At 39.8% G+C, this 14,367-nt stretch overlaps 1 protein-coding gene across 1 annotated transcript in view; it reads right to left on the bottom strand.

The window, feature by feature from the left end:
* The window catches only part of LOC136968560 (flavin-containing monooxygenase 5-like), a 223,361-nt gene that overhangs the window by 147,384 nt on the left and 61,610 nt on the right, over positions 1–14,367 (bottom strand). The window lies entirely within an intron of this gene.

Genomic DNA, 14,367 nt, shown 5'->3' with positions numbered 1-14,367 from the left:
AAGATGGTTGGATGGTGAGGGATGAGGTTGACATATTTGGGACGAACTGCCTGCAAGAATTCCTCGGGTCGTTCGGATTAAATCCCTCATCCGGAACGGCAGACCGACACCCTACCTAGGCCATCCCGCCGTTTCGTCTATTTCGAATCGAAAGGGCACATTTCATTTCAAACGGATCTCGTAAACAACCCACTATTCACAAATCTCCAGAGAAGGTTCGTGTGTTTTCCCGCATTGTAGCGCCACCATTAAGATTCTGCAAGAACTATGGAACTGCAGAACTAGAATTCAGAATATAATTGATTTTGAAATTACTATAGAAATTCGTTCCCAACACCCACTTTGTTAGTAATTGTAAGGGATTTTAAATTATAAAGAGAGAGTTTTCAATCGTTTTTACACGGGTTTAAATTTTTTATAACGTAAAGAAAAAAGCGTTCTACATACACCACGGGGAAACATCTTTTAAACTGATAAAAATTTAAAGTAAAACGAGCGAGTAACGAATAATAATAATTTATTGTGACATTATCGCAATGCCGAGTTGCAAGTTTTAATCTAAGTAATTTAAAATATATGCTCTTCCTCCTCAAATTAGTAGTGCCTCGCTCCCGTACATCATACTTCATTTTAACAATAAAGTCGTGCCAGTCACCTGTGTTTTGAGTCGAAATAATGTAACATTCGGTTTGCATCGAAAGTTCATACACAGTTAATCGGCGCCTCCTGCCCCTAATCTTTCCATATCTATTTTTGAATTTCATTTATCTAACACCGTTCTGGAGATTAAGGGAAGACAGACGGACAACAGTCTGAATTTATGTTGCAATTTTTTTCAAATTGCAGCCCAATTGAGGAAACCCGAATCCTTTTTTTGTTTGTTTCTAGAAAATAATTGGCTTCTATAATTTTATTAATACTCCACTGATATTATCTATCAGGAAATATTTATCTCTCCGTATAATTCATAAAGTAGTCCAAAATATTCAAAGAATATCATAGAATTAAGTCCAATGCAAAAATCCGGAAATTTTGCATCGGATAGTTTTTTCTACAAGCTTCTGTTCTCTAACTTATTTTCATCAATTAGTACTATAAAATCGTGGAATAATGGCAGGAGAGAATTCCACCTTTGGAATATCCAGATATATTTGAATATCTTATTAAAAGTAAAGCCCGCGATTACCAAGAAATGCTCAATTATAAAAGTCTTGACTCTTATTATTATTTTTCGAGTGATAAAGTAGGCGAAATTTTAAAAAGTTGTCAAAACATTTGTGCCATCACAAACCCTATCTGCAAGTAATTATTCCGTATGGATTTGTGTGTCTTATGATGGCAGTTATTTTCTAGCTGGATGTACTGTACAGTACCTGCATGGCTGGTTACCATTCTCCCGTTAAATTTTCATCACGTGGAAATGAATGTAACTGGAACGGTTAAATACGTGGTCAATCTCGATGCATCGTGTTTTCGTCTACAACGTTTACAGCTTCAAACCAGTTGTAAAGAACACACTGACCATTACGGCAGCCAACCATTGTACAATATCTGCCCGAACTGGTTTTATAAGATGTCACCAACGAAAAGTTAAAAAAGTACACTCCTACACTACAGTGGCGTGCCGTGACATTCGACGATAGGGAAGCCGTGTTTGTGTAAGAAGCCGACTTACGGGGGCAATCGATTAATTGCGCGTCGGGGCCCGTTCGTATTCGTTCGTTCGATAAGCCAGTAAAAACCGTATACTTCTTTAAATGTATTTTTAATAGATTATCCGACGTACTTAATAAATAAGAAAGTTCAATATAATTACCTCCGTTATTAGATTCAATAAATTCCCTACGCCCTCTAAATGCCAATTCTCGCTTCGAGAAAAAACATAAAACATCTATTAATCCGTAATTATCTGGTTATAATTTTCAATATTTATTTTATATCGTCTACCAATGTTAAATTCTATTCTATTTTGATTTCCAAATTGCTTCAATTTTACGAAAGAATCGTCATTCGTCATAAATTTTATCGTCAAAATGTCGAAATTTTTTTGTCGACGTATTTATATTTAATTTAGGCATCGGTCTTTCTCTTTTAATAACGTTTTCTTTTTCGTTATACGGTCTCGAGCCAAAACTTTTTAAAATAAATTTTTGAATCACTAGCCACGATATAAGGAATAAAATTAAAATTATCAGAAAAACTTACTCGGTAAAACAAAATGTGTGACGAATATACGTGCCTAGTACAAAAAATTCTTCAATCGTACGAATATACTTTTAAAGAAACTTATAATTAAATATAACTTTGCGAAGAAACGTACATAAAAATAACAAAATATTCTTTACTTTTTAAATCTTAAAACAGTCCACTTAGCGAAATAGCTCCCTACGAGTGGCTAACGAATGAAATCGGAGACGGTCCTGGTAGGTGTGTGCGTGCCAAATCCCGAGGGTGCCGATACCGGTCGATGTCGAATGCCTCTTTTGTCGCGTCACTGGTATATCTCAAAGGACGCCACGGGGTTGTCGTAGATTTTAAACGTTTCTCGCCGTAGCCGTAAAAATCTAAAAACGTTAAACTTAACGGATTGTCCGTCGTTCGTTTTCTAACTAATTGGTTTTAGGACCGAGTGTCCGCGGAAATTTCCAAAATTTACGACTTTTCGGTCACTCTCGTCGAACTGGAAAAATTTCTGTCTTTATTACGTCTAATATTACGAAGAGAACAGACCCCGCCGTACTCGGCGAGAGATCGGTTCGGTTAAGCTTCCGTTTAAGTAAAATTTCGGCTCTTTCGTCGGGGTTTTATTTATGTTTCTAATTCCCTAATCGCTTAATTATTTAACTACTACTTAAGTAGAAATAAGTCGAAACCGGTTACTTTGTACTCGAATATCCGTAGTCTCGGGAAAGAAGTGGAAAGAAATTTTTACGACAACCGAATACGTAAATCGTAAATTTAAGGAAAATAAATTCTAGAGCTTTTTTTGTACCATTGTACGTCTCGTTCATTAAATTTGGTTGTAAATGATGCTGCCAAAGTAACAGTTAATTTTTTATCACTGTACTAGAATCGTACACTTTTTTTTCCTCTATTCCCTTACAGATGGGACGTACTAAATCGTAATATCACCGGTTTAACATCGAAATCCGTAAGTAATATAAGATGGGAGAGCGGAATAAACGCGGAATAAATATATCAAGTATTTTAATGGATTTATTTTAAACTCCCGTCAACTATACAGAACTATCATAAAAACGTGCCAGTAAATTCCTATCGGTCGGGTTAAGTTATAAATCTAGTCTACGGTGGGCAACCTTTTTTATAACGTGGGCCAGAATAAATTTTACGTTTTTTTTCCGCGGGCCGTAGTAGTTAATTGACGCTTTCTTGTGACTCGTAATTTTTTTAGTCTGCAAATACGAAATAAATAAATAAAAAGTTAATTACTACATTTATTTCTCTTATCGTTTTCGAAAATTACAAAGAATTGGAAAAATAACTATTAATTTTCCAATTTAATAATCTATTAAAGATCTCGCGGGCCGGATAGAAACTTTTCGCCGGCCGTAGCTGGCCCGCGGGTTGCCCGCCGTCGATCTAGTCTGCTCGTGATTCGCGTAATCGGGCGAGGGTGGCCGAATATCTAGCGGGCGGCTAACGGCCCACAACCGCTCCGGGATATAAAGTCGCGTACTCTTTACGCGTGTGTCGCTTCTACCGGCTAAACCGTGACGTTGGTGCTCCGTAAACCGCGTGTGCCAATGCCTATATAATCTGGTTGATTGGAAACCGACCCGGTTTCGACATTCCTTCCGCCACCGAATTATTCGAATATACAATAGCAATCTTATCGTTTTTTTCACACGTAGTATAGAAATGTGCAAAAGATACGTAATGCGGTTATAATAAAATATTAATTTTAATTAATTCAAAGTACGTTAAAATACGAAAATTTATATTTTATAAAATACGAGGGAAGGTCGTTGGAAGGTGGAATCGGCGCTTCCATCGCTTCCGATGACGGCACGCCACTGCTACACTAACGACTAGCAGTATCTTAATGGCTACCAAGACACGCCAGAATTGTGTGACAATTAAATAAAAACGTTCTGGAAACTTGTCGACACAACACACAGTCAAAGTCGCGTGTCGTATAGCACGTCATCGTACGCAACCTGCTGTACGATCAATGGTGTTATACAGTGAAACCTGTCTAATATGGAAGAAACTTCGGAGCAGAGAAAGTTTCTACGTTACATTTTACCATTAGCTGGAAACCCGTTCAATGTGGAAACGGAAGAGGTTTTCGGTTCGAAGAGCAAAATTTAACCCGAATACAGTTTTCAGTTTACAGAGAAAATTATCTGCAAACTGGAAAAGTGGATCTTGTCCACAAGTGGAATAAATTCCACTTGTGGACAAATTAGTAAAATTGTCTCCAGGTACAATGGTCACTGCAGAGCACGACCGTTGTCTGTGGTGACCAGTACAGAGGTTTGTTTTGAAATTCTTACCGGTTCAACCGACGAGACTAAGTGTTCGGAAATGGCAACCGTAAGTGTCCGCTAGTTTACCACACTCGGGTCTTCGAGGATGGGTCGAGGCAATTTTACAGACCGACCGAATTCTAAGATTGGACCGATTCTAAGTCGTGTCGCCACAACAGCGAGTACGCCGACTGACCAGTGGTTTCGGTCGGACTGATTTAAAAAGTTAAATATTTGTGGTTAAGTTGGATTGGAGCAGTTAGCGAACTACAAGCAACGGAAGCATCGAAGCTGCAGCCAGTCAGAGTTTAGATTTATCAAACCTATATAGCGAGAAAAGATGGTAGAAAATATTTTTTGGAAGAATTGATGAACGAAGGAACATAATATCCGTGGATTTATAATAATCGTCGGGTGGAGTGCGAAGATGATGATAAAAGTAGAAAAAATAATTGACCAGATTTCGGTTTGTGACGTGTTCCGATTAGCCGTAAAAAACCGACACGAATATATTCAATCCAAATGCTTTTGCTATCGGTTGCTCCGATCATAGATTGGGTCGGTTAGTCCGTGCAATTAGTCGTAGTGGGAAATCGCCCTCGGTGACTAACCAACTGCTGATGACGTCATTCACCGCTATCTTCAAACCAATCAGTAAGCGTTTCCAAACGGAGTCGACTGTATTTTTTCAAGAATGAGTTTGAACTTTTTCACGGAAGGGAAGGATGGGGGTAACTAGTTACGGGGTTTCTCCTTAAATTCTGGAAAATGAGCGGGATGGAGGGAAATTTGGGAGAAAAGTTACCTAAGTCGGTTATTGGAGTTTCGGCGACTGATGGTAGCTTTTAAAAAATCACGACACGTGACTGATTTTGTGCGAGAGTCTGGCTGTGAGATCCAGAGCGGGTCTCTTCACCGTACGCCTTTGCTTAATTGTGCCCGTGCCACCCGTGCACGGGTACAATTAAAATGAAAATTTGTGTCTCTCCGGAATTTCAAAAGACTGATATTTTTGAAATGCGCTGTACCCGGAGCAAAACTATTTAGAAGGAACCTGTTTCGGTTTTTAGGGGGAACTGGCCCGTGAATGCCACCCGTGTTGCGGTGGAATATACAAAAATTGCAGAATTTTGCATTCTGGCACGAATACATAAACGAAAATTCCGGAAAAAAAATACAATATTCTTTTAGTAGTATGAAAAGTAAGGATGTTTTACGTAGGTTTGGTTTATTCTTATACGGCATGGGGAGCGATCTGTCGAGGGAGGAATTCCTCCCGGGAGGTCTTTTATGGGAAACCGGCCCTATTTAGGTGTCGGTAACGTCAGAAAAACCGGAAAACTCTACGTGACGAGCCCGTTGGCCAGGCGTAGACCTGTAAGGACCCAGACGAGGTCCGAAATAGCAAAAATGCAGAATTCTGTTGTGAAAAAATTAACGATAAATTATATAAGAGAGAGAGAGGAAAAAAACTCTTAATCAAAACAACGTAACGAAAAATGTAAACAACGAGTCTCGGGATGACGTCAACGCGTGTTAAACGACCTGTTAACGTTTAATCCAAAGGTAGAACTCTGACACACGCACTCATAAAGAGGTATAAGGTTGACACAAGTATTCAAAGAAAAAATTAAACATAGGAAAACAATTTCAGAAAAAGGGAAAAATTGAAGAGATAGAAAAATATCGCGTGATCGTTAGAATTCCAAAATGACATCAATTGCAAACAACGGATTAAATTACGAGTGCAGGTGTCGTGGTTCTATCAACAATCTCGGAGCATAGTCGAAAAAGGGTGTCAAATAGACACCTCGAATCGGACCTTTCCCGCGACCCGACACGGTCTCGTTTTGCGCTTGGAAACAAAGGGGAGGCCAATCGGGAAGCGAGGAAAGGGACGAGGGACCAATCCGCAAGGTGGACGGGACACGGAAAAACGTAAAAACTGGGTCTTCGAGGTCAAAGGAGGGAGAGTTTTTCGGAATGACCGACGTGCAACTTGAGGATTAAAGCAGCGTGTGTGCTGTGTCATCTTTCGGGACTTTAAGTGTGCCACCGCCCGTCAACATCGCCGTACGGCCCTTCTCGTCCGCCCGGGACTGGATATAGTGACCTGCCGAACTCTTACGTTCCGAAGATCGCCGAGATTAGGATCAACCTAACCGACGTAAGCACGTATTCGACCAAATAAACGGTTTCCGCCCGTAAACACTCGTCGTCATTTGCCTCCTTCGCAACCGCCCACATACACGGGTTCCCTTAAGCTCATCCCGACGCGGGATTAATTGTATTCCCCCTTTCGAGTCGGCGAATCTTACAGACCCACCACAACTCCCAGCGTTCGGCGGGGGCGCGTTTTTTACGCAGCGCTCGAGAAACGCTTTACGGCTAATCCTCCGAAACTCGTTTCTAAATGGCCAACGCCGCTCGCGACGTCATTTCGCTACACTTTCGCTGCATAAAAAAACGCGTCCCGGTTATATCCACTCGGCTACTAACGGCCGTTACACACAAGTATCGAGTATTGCGATAATTGAAATTTTTGTCTCAATTAAAATAGTAATGATAGTGAAGTTCTAATATTCAATTTTGAAACGTTTCAACAGTTCAATATTTCTAATTACGCTTTTAAAAGTACCGCGTAACTAATGTATTGAAAAATCGAATTTATTATATAATAACTCTCATTAGTTTTCAAGCGTATCGCATTAAGAACACTCGTATGGGATCGCGATGGAAAATTTTATATAATGATAAAAGTTCATATAGAGTTTCCGATAGAATATTTATAAAAGTACTCATTTAGCAGTAATACCGAAGGCACGAATTTGTTCTTATTCGCGATCGATACGATTTTTAGGTTAAGACTGGGTTTCGTATAAGACTGGATTTTAATCATCGTATTGCGTACGAAGTGTGTCGCGCGTAAGCGTGTTAATTGCTAGAAAAGACAGTCGTTAATTATTCGTTCGATCGTTTTCAACTAAGCCGTGCCAGTGTCAAAAAAGCGCGACCGTTTCGGCCGCATTTTGTATCCGTCCGTTTTTGGCCACAATTTTCGGAGTCGGAATAACGATCGTCGGACCTTATCAAAAACATTCGTTGGGAAGATCAACGCGTAAAGATTGCCAAATCGATAATAACCGCGTCGTTTCGTTAACTACAATTTATCATTTCGGGCTTATTCTGTTCCTCGGATACTCGTCCCGCAGAAAATTAATACATTTATTCGGGAACGACGCGCCGATCACAAATGTCTTTTTCTTAGATTCTGCGGCGGTGACAGCAATTAACTGCGCGATTAGCGCATTCTACAAAGGGAGTCGTTTCTGTCCTCCACAAAATGAGTACGAAGACGAAGTATTCATCGTTCGAATGCAAAATTTATCGAAATTTTTGGAGATGCGCCGCTATTTTACCGCGTACGTGGGACAAAATCGGCGGAAGTCGACCTCGGAAGCCGTCCGGACGACACGAAACGACTCATTTCGGTTTCGGGTTAACTTTTCCGGCCGTTATATATAACGGAGGAAAAGTACGGCGATGGGTGAAAAAGCCACCCCCGAAAATTTTTATATTTTTGGATTCTGGACCTCGAAACGTAGATAAAAGCGAAACAAATTCGAGGCTTTTTCTGTAAGTACGGATGTTAGTGTGTGGGGGGAGCAGGATTTTGTTTAGCATCTTTCGAGCTTAATTAATAACTCCTGCGCTTTTCGTGGAAAAATTTCTGAAATTTTGCGGGTGTAATGTCTGCGGAGTGGTCGGACTTAACGAAGATTATTAGCATTTACAATTTTTGTTTACAAAACTCCTCTCTCTCTCTCAAAATAAAGTTTTTCGTCATTTTATAACAATTAACGATATAAAATTTTAAAACGAAATTTCATAACAAATATTGACTTTTTGCCGGAAAGTTATACAACTCGTTACCGAAAATTCATTCTGCGGACGACTGGGAAAAAATGTTCTAGAACGTTCGACGATGGTGTATTGGTGCGATTTCACCCGCCAGGCATTTGACGAGGACAGACTCGACAATTCGTTCCAGAAATTGAAGGATTTCGCGCCAAGGCGAATCCCATCCGGGCATCGATTCCGCATCGACGGCGGTGTTTTCCGCAATCGGTAGACGATAATCCACCGTCGTCCTCCGCGATTTCAAATAATCGGCTTTGTCTAAACATTTAATTTATAAACATACGACTCTCTTTTTAATTAATTAAAAAGAGAGTCGTATATAATACTCTCTTTAATTAATAAATAATAATTATAAATATACGAATTCGGTTTAAAATATTTTCGATTTGTCGGACGAGCGAAATAAGTATATTTAAATTGTACGGAGTTGCAAAAAAGTTATCGTTAATTGCATTTCGACGAACTGTACGAAACTCGCGAAATGCCGAGACGCTTCTTTCGTTATAACGAATCGTACCGGGAGCTGTTTACGTCGCCATTAATTATCTTCTTGTACGTTTAGATCGTTATTTCCAATATTTATTGCGCATCGAATATAACGCCGCGTCGTCCGTAATATGACTATAAACTCTCTTAAATATCACGCAGCTAATTTTAAATAATGTTCTTTTATTTGTAACTAGATTTTTTTTGCAAAGAAATTATTTTAAAACGACGTAAACTGCGCCGTATAACGAATAATATATTTACGAAATAATTGCGTATAATGATATTAATATTTTAATACGGAGAAAATGCCAATCTTATAAAGAGTTCTAAGAAAATATTAATTATAGAACCAAAAAAATCCAGCGACGAGTCGCTTAACTTTCCCGGTCACATTTGTGGCGCCATCCGTTACTATATTTTATTTTAAAAACTTTTATATTTTTTATCATTATAAAAACGACAAAAAACTTGTTTTTGAGGGTCGGGATGGTATTATAAAAATATTCTAAATGCTAATCACCGGCGAAATCGATCTTTAACTGCCAAAATTTAATAGCATCGATCCCCTAACACAAACCTCCCCGCAAAATTTCACGAATTTTCGACAAAAAGCGCGGGAGTTATTAAGCTTAAAAGAGGGTGAACAAAATCGTGCCCCGCACACGCTAACAACCACACGAACAGAAAAAACCCCGGATTTTTTTGCATTCGTCGACGCTTCGAGATCCCCCGAGTCCAAAAATGTTAAAATCTCGGGGGGCGATTTTTCGACCGATCGCCACACCCCCTCTTATATACGACGGCCGGTAAAGCAAAAATGGCCACGGTTAAACCTCGATTTCGTACGTAATTTAAGTAACGTCGAATATCGAAACGGATTCGGTCGAACTCTAGATTTAAAATATATCGCTCGGGGTTAATCGAACTAACGAAAGTAGAACTTTTAATACTCGAATTATAACTAACCGAATTTTATAACGCGTATATTGTAACGCCTAATTAATTAAACGGGTCAAACCGGCCAGGACGGCGTACACCCGATACGACGTCGTTTCTCTCGGACGTTTTTTAAGTTAAGCGGAATAATTTCGAGTTACCGTTATTCGGCTGTTTTCTAAAATATTTTACTCGGCACGTTCTGTTATAGTAGGTCGCTACGGTCAAATGTCGATTCGTTTCGAGATTTTAATTATATCCATTAAATGGAATCGAGTTATTAAGCTCGATTCCGTTTAATGGATATAATTAATTGAATTTGAAGTATATTCGGTACTTCGAAGTATTGCGTTTGGGATCGAAATCGTTTAGAGAATTAAATAACGCGGTAAACGCTTTTAAATAAAGTGGTGGTTCGATTTAATCTAAGTTTGTGAGCTACGGTACGATTTCGTCGACACGAGATTGAGTCTATAGAGCGAAAAGACGGGCGGGAAAATGAAAGAATCTTTATCGTATCAAAGTCAAACGGAAGGTCTGTTCGTTACGAAACCTTTTATTATTAGTCGGGTTCGATCGATTACCCCTAAATTTCGTTCGCGGAGTCCTAAAAGCCACCGTATTCGAATTTAAATCTTTGGATATTCCGATTTTTTGGTGTTTATTTAAATCCTTTCGACGACTCGTAAAAATAGGTTTTGGTATTTGATAAACGGAGAAAATTTATTAAATTTTAGAGTTTTAGACGACCGTCGTTATTTTTCGAGAGCCGTTTCTACGTCTTTTCGAACCGAGCGTTATACCGTAGTTTCGCTATATCGATCTGATACGGGAGGAAAACAAACAGAAAGTTAAAGAAATACACGATTGTTCCGAATTCCTACCGGTACGATAGAGGCCTAGGTACGGCGGTACGCGTCGGGCCCGTAAATATATTAAAATTCAAATTTACCGCGTCACTATACGAGGACCCGGTCGGTCGCCCCGGCTTATTTATCGAACCCCGACAGACCCGAAAGAAAACTTCGTCTAGAGAATATGGCGACGTTTCCAGCAATTTCGAGCGGTATAAAGAAGCCGAAAAGCGTAAAGATAAAGTATCTCGTAACGATATCGACGAGTTAAAAATTAAATTAAGCGGAATTAATATTAAAAACGAACGAATTTTTACAAAGAAACGGAAATATATCGAATCGGTGGTTATCGAAGCGCCCGGCCTCGAATACGGTTTTACGTTTAGGACTTCGATAACGCGTAGTCGGCGGCGCTGGCAGATTATAAGAAAAGTGGTACGAGTTCTCAAAATAGGCGTCGACGTCACGCGAGAAACCGCAAACTCCGCGATTCGGTGCGGCATCGGGGCTAACTCGACCCGGAAAACGAAGAATGCGGTTTCGATCAACGTACGACGTTCGAATAACTACGCGAAAGCGGTCCGTGGGACAACGGACAAATACGGTTCGTTAATTTCGTTTATATTTACAGAATAGACTAGAAGTGGCGAATTTCCCGTTGTTTGTCGACCGCGGAATTCGAGGTTTCCCCGAATATAAGGAAAAGGGACACCCCGGACAAAAAGATTAATCCGACCGACGCGCCCTATTGTACGCAGTTATCGGTATTTTATGGTATTTCGAAGTCGTATCGGTTACGCCAACCTACCGATTAACGTAACCGAACCGAACGAAATTAATTATATACCGCGTAATGCTTATTTAAAATTTAATAACATTTTTCTTAAGAAAGTCGGATATAGCGGTGTTTACGTATTCGATTAATATTCTTTACGGCGCGAAGCAAACTCCGGACGTTCTTCGCTTAATTTATAGTCGCTTCGTTATACTTTTAGTTACGAAAATCGGTATAAATTCGTTGCGGATATCGCGATATTTTCACCGATAAATTACTTAGAGTAGAATTAATTCGAGTAGAAACCGTAAAATCTCCCTAGAGCTAAAGAATGCGGTTGTAATTTATTATTTGTTTGGATAAAAATAATGAATCGATAGCGTGTTAATTTCTGAATAATAATCTATTTTCGTAACGGATTACGTTAGAGAAGTTCGTACACGCGATGAGATACGTACTGTACATTCTCTGACGTTTTCCGATACTGTTTAGCGCGATTACCGCATCGGACGAATAATTTTATTTTCGTTCGAATAGAATATTTTCGTGGCATCGATACTTCCTTTCCGTACGTCTCGTCGTCGACTCCGTTCTCTATCTCGTTCCGCGTAAAAGTACAGTTAAATAGGACCTATCGGAGCGCGAGACTGCGATTTACTTACGCTTAAACCTAAGTAGTAAGACCGACATTTAAACTTCTAATTATAATATCTTTATTAATTCCTGTTACAGAACACGCGACTAATAATTACGTAACGACGATCTTTATACTAAACGAAGTATGTAAGAATACATTATAATAAGTTTCTAAATTTCGTAAGATGTAATTAGTAGAATAATAGATTATTCGCGTAAGCGCGTATACGTTATACGTAAACTGTATTATCGCTTCTATCTTAATACACCGAGATAAACGACGATAATGCGTAACGTTTCTACCTTACACGTGAGCATACGCGCGTGTTTGTTGTCTATATACGCGATTCGATTAAATTCGATGCGTCAAAATAGCTACGCTCGTACTTTTAACGTCCGACCGAAAAACGGTTCGGCCGGGATTGCCGTTAATTGTTTATTCGATTCTTTTAAACCGAGCCGTGCCAGTTTCGAGGAAATGCCACTGTTTCGGCCGCATTCTGTATCCGACCCGGTTTACGGCCACAATTTTCGGAGTCGGAACGACGATCGTTTGTCCTTACCGGAAAAATTCGTTTCGAAGATCGGCGCGTAGAGTTTACCAAATCGTAATATCCCTGTTCTATTGGTTAACCACGATTTATTATTTCGGATTGATTCTATTTCCCGGATACTTGCCCTGCGGAAAACTAATACATTTATTCGGGAACGACGCGCTGATCGCGAATGTCTTTTTCTTGGATCTATGCCTACACTCGGCAATCAGCTGCACGATTAGCGTATTCCGCAACGGGGGTCGGTTCTGTCCTTCCCTTCGGAAAGAAAACGACGAGGAAGTCTTCTTCGTCGTTCGGATGCAAACGTTTATGCAATTTTTGGGGATGCGCCGCTTCGTACCTTTGGCAATCGGCTATAGTCTGCTCGTCAGTATTTTCGGCTATTCCGCTTTGAAAGAATCCGGAGAATGGCGAGCCGCATCCTGCGTAATATTCTTTTCTTCCTCCTGTATTTATCTTATGGGTTTTATTATTTTTGGCATTCAAATTGGATTAATCGCGTTTCTATTAATTAAACACAAATTCGATTTGCTGACGGAAGAAATTGGCAATTCCAACATCGGCGAGGAGCATCTACGACCGTTTCTGTATTTCGTCTATCGTAGATACACCGGATATACAGAATTGATAGAGGAATTCGACGATTCGGGTAGAATCATCGTTGCCAACATCTACGGCTTCGGAATTTCCATTTGCTGTTTAGTACTATACATATTAATGTTCGAGGCGAAGGAGTTGGTCTTATTCGCTTTTTTCTTAATCGTTTTCGTCGTCGCTTTCCCGTTTACCGTAGTCACGGCGTTAATCGCCGCGGAACTCTGGCTGTCGGTAAGTAGGATTTTTACGAGAATATCCCATTATTTGTTCGGTTGGCAATCCGAACGTTAGTAAAATATATTCCGAATTTCCACAGTCGAGAAGACCCACGAGAGAACTGCGCAAGTATTTCTCTACAACGTGGGATGCCACGGACAATCTGTCGGTAATTACGCAATCTTTAATATTACCGATAAAAACGGTCCGCATTCGAAGAGTACGCCAACAAACGTCTTTCGACGCGTTACCTATACTCGTCTTAAATATTTTACACTTTTGCCATTTCGCCCGCCTTTCTTTCACGCGCGTAACGCTAAATTTCGCGAAATAATCAAAATTAACAATTACGGTAGTAAATTTCCGTAAGACCAAAATTTAATTAGGGTCGCGTTTGACGAGGAACGGCGACGTTTTAGGCGCCAGACTCGCCAGGCGAAACATCACCGGAGGCCAGTCTTTGGCAAATCGATCTCCTAGTTAGCTTCTAGACGGGTGAAAAAAATGATAAATCTGTGGTGTCTAGTTCATCGGTCAGACGCGAACCCGCATTAGATACCGGTGTCGGGCGCATTTAAACCCTCTATCACCGGCGTGTCGGTAATATTCGGAAGACGGACGTAGTTCGTCGTCGAGTTAAATTTGTCACGCCGTATCGTAAATGGAAAATTCGTAATTTGATCTTGGTTTAGAAAGATGGACGGCTTATCAAAGGCGTAGAAGGAATTTTCCTCGCGAGTTGTATCGATTAAATGAGAGGTTTTCCCCGTTATTATTATCGTTATGCCCGATAATAGTCGGAGAAACGAAATGAAATTTCTGTCGAATTATGTATAAAAACATTTATATTTATATCTAATAGTAATTTTGATATAAAAACTGAAATATTTATCGTT

Source organism: Centruroides vittatus, unplaced genomic scaffold (assembly GCF_030686945.1).
Source record: "Centruroides vittatus isolate TY-2023 unplaced genomic scaffold, ASM3068694v2 contig_15, whole genome shotgun sequence".
Lineage (NCBI taxonomy): Eukaryota > Metazoa > Arthropoda > Arachnida > Scorpiones > Buthidae > Centruroides > Centruroides vittatus.
The sequence above is the reverse complement of the archived record's forward strand: the minus strand, read 5'-3'. Positions and strand labels throughout refer to the sequence as shown.